This window comes from Trichomycterus rosablanca, chromosome 14 (assembly GCF_030014385.1).
Source record: "Trichomycterus rosablanca isolate fTriRos1 chromosome 14, fTriRos1.hap1, whole genome shotgun sequence".
Classification (NCBI taxonomy): Eukaryota; Metazoa; Chordata; class Actinopteri; order Siluriformes; family Trichomycteridae; genus Trichomycterus; species Trichomycterus rosablanca.
The window spans coordinates 32,731,997-32,735,377 of NC_086001.1; the positions used below are offsets into that span (position 1 = coordinate 32,731,997).

Sequence of the window (3,381 nt, forward strand, 5' to 3'; positions counted from 1 at the left end):
CATCCTATATAATCTGTATCTATCACCGTGTGTGTACAGGAGCCGACTGTGAGGCAGGTAGACGGGCGTGGATCAGCGCCATTCAGAACCTGACTGGGAGAGAAGAAACAGTTGAGAGCGAGGTGAATTATCATCACCACTATACTCCAGGAGGGGAGGGGTTCGGTTCTCGACTCTGTAACACCAGTTTAATGTGTCTGAATCAGCAGGAATCAGACGGGTACGAGAATGATTCAGAATCAGGGTCACACCCACTTTAATGATTAAAGCTAGCATGGCTGAGAGTCAGGTGAGCATGTGCTGTGTATCAGGACTTTCTAACCTGAGTAATTTAATCACAGAAAGTAAGAATATCACCCTGTTCTTCTGCCATCTTTAATTCTGGCTTCATTTCACCTAATGAACGTGGCATGACCTTTATAAATGGTTACAATCAATTTTATCAATAAAATTTTGTCAATAAAAAAAAGAACTGCTGTGTAATTTAGTGAATTCTTGCACTGCACATGGCAGAAGACTAAAAGAAATGTATACCATGTAGAATAAAAGTATTAGGAAAGTATGAGGTTAAAAGCATCAGCTTTTATTTATTCTTAAAAGAAAAATACATGAACCTCAGTCATCTCACATGAAGATCTGTTCTGCTCAACAACAGTAAAGCTCTCCATCGTTTCTGTGTGGCAGCTCCATAACTGAAGGGCTGTCAGTGTAGAATCGTGTATGTGGGTATATGCCCTGCCCTTTGTACACAGGCCGGTTAGCTCAGTTGGTTAGAGCGTGGTGCTAATAACGCCAATGTCGCGGGTTCGATCCCCGTATGGGCCACACCCACTTTTGGACTTAAACTAACAAACAAGTGAGGTCAAGAGTACCTGCTAGTTAGAGAAGGCCAGAGAAGGCTGGCCAAAAGTTACCAAACCCCTGGCCCTTTTGCCCAATTAGTTAGGTAAAGATTAAAACAGACAAGGGTGAAAGCAGGTTAAAAACTATGGTCAAGTGTGTTTCTAAAGCCGATGACTTTAAGAACAATCACTATCAAGCTGGCGTTCTGCTTGTTACTCTTGAACTTTAAGAATGTGCTCAGCTTCCAGGTGTTACTTTTGCACAAGAACGTTTTTTCAACTTTTTACCAGTTATCTGGAGTGGCGCGATGGCCAAGTGGTAAGGTGTCGGTCTCGTAAACCGAAGATCACAGGTTCAATCCCCGTTCGTGCCTTTAACATGCATGCTCTCATTTTAAAACATGACCAATATGCTCTAGTTCACATTCCCTCTAGGCTAATTTGAGAAACACAACTCTTTTCCTAGTTTCCCTTGCAGGTCTTATTTACCACATTAATGCTGTGCTTCCACACCAGCACATTTCCTCTACATAGGGATGGCAGCTTAGAGGTACTGCATGCCGTGCCTGTATGAGCTCCAGTGTCACAATCCCTTGAAATATCCAGGTACTTAGTCAGACTCAATCACAAGCCAGTTTTAAACTTCACCCAGCTGACTGAGCAAAGGTACAGGAGTTAGATGAATTTTGGATGGGCCTTTCTATTGGCTTGCATGACATGATGGAGCTTGTTAACCGAGTGTTTAATGTCTTTTGGAGCCAACCGGTTGAGAGAGCCAGTTCTTAACCGCTACCACAGAAGACTATGCAAGTGTGCTGTTAAATCTGCAATCCCTCACTTGACAGAGGCTAGAGATTCTTGCTCCTCTTTCTGCTTCTCTTTTTGCAAAGACTCTCGTACCTGTTGGAGGTTTACAGTGGTGTATAGTAACGAAGTAATAATACTTCGTTACAGTACTTAAGTAGTTTTTTGGAGTATGTGTACTTTACTGGAGCATAAAAAAATTCGGCAACTTTCACTTTTACTCCACTACATTTCCTAAAGAAATTGTGTACTTTTACTCCGATACATTTGCTGTATGCGAATTCGTTACTCGTTACTACAAAATAAAACGACAAGAATTTTTTAGCTAAACAATGTGAGATGTGTGACAGACTGCAGCAGGTTTGGTGAATCTGCGCTTGTAAATTACATCAGCGGTTAAACACATGAATGCGCAGATGCAAACGTTTTGTAAAAGCGCATCGTTCACTCAAAGATACGGAATAATCGGCATTTCAGAATCTCCCCGTCTAACACACTGATGTAAGTTAGGAATGATTAACAAAGTAAAGCCACAGCACCATTGTTTCTATTATAATTATTATTATTAGCATTAACATTGTTCAGATATCTAGCTACCGATTACATTCGAACCACAAATAAAACGTTTCACTACATTAGTTTGTAATTAATTCAGTGCAGACATGATGTCCCATCATTTTAAAAAACTCACCTACAGACAAATATTTCCTCAGATGACTTCTGTATTACACTGACAGAGGAAACATTCATGGTGCTGAGGAACATGCAGCACGTCTTTAACCCTTTAATGGTCTCAACAAGAACTCAACTTTCAAAATTTTATGGATGATCTTTCAGCTGCTGCTTCAGGTTGACACATAAGTTAGAAATGGTGTTTTCTTAAAGTAAGAATACCAATGTTTTTTACGTTTAACACACGCCAATCAGGGAGTAGATACAGCCCAAAAAAGATTATTTAAATACAGCTTATTTTACCCAGCTATTTAGATTATATTAATGGTTGAGCAGATCATTAAAGGGTTAAAAGTGCCACACGTTTAGTTAAACTTGCTTGAGTTTTGCTTTTAAATTAATTCTGCCAAAATTCAGTTGTTTTAGGTTATTATGTATTATGTACATAGTATATATTAGGTGATTCATTGTTCATTCAAATAGGCGAGTTAACCTATTTCTTAAAAAGACAAATATGCAGGTTTCATTTGAGTGAGTACATTAATCGTAAGTAATTTTTATTTTACTGCAAACAAGAATGCAGTAAGTATTACAGCACAAGTAATGTCGCCCTCTTGTGGCTCTTTTGGAGAATTGTAAAAAAAATATATGAGATCTTGTGACCACGTTGGACAAAAAAATCCTTGTACTAGTCAGAAGGTCTCATATCACCACATCATACAGATTTTACTGATTCTACTGAATTTTATTCTAGATCAAGCCAACATGAACATTTATAAAAGCAGGAAAAACAAGACTGAAAAACAACCTGGACATGATGCAGTAGTTTTATTTTATGCTCTGGTTAAGTGTAAAATATTGATACATTATTGTTTTTTTATAAGCTGATGCATGACATTGAAACATTTAAAAACATGGTGCTGTAGAAAAGCATTATGCATTTTAATCAGGAATGAATTGCACTTTACTTTTTAATGTTACTGTTATATTTGTTTTCCGTACAAAATAGTTTTTAAAAAAGTCATTTGTATATTTGCACGTTGTAATAAAATGTCATTTTTAA

General features: G+C 37.9%; 2 non-coding genes across 2 annotated transcripts; both read left to right on the forward strand.

Annotated features, from left to right (window-relative positions):
- The first annotated feature begins 751 nt into the window (after nt 1-751).
- trnai-aau (transfer RNA isoleucine (anticodon AAU)) lies at nt 752-825 on the forward strand. Its single transcript has one exon. It is a non-coding gene; the product is annotated as a tRNA-Ile (tRNA).
- Nucleotides 826-1,144: 319 nt separating this feature from the next.
- Nucleotides 1,145-1,216, forward strand: trnat-cgu (transfer RNA threonine (anticodon CGU)). The gene has a single exon. It is a non-coding gene; the product is annotated as a tRNA-Thr (tRNA).
- The last annotated feature ends 2,165 nt before the right edge of the window (nt 1,217-3,381 follow it).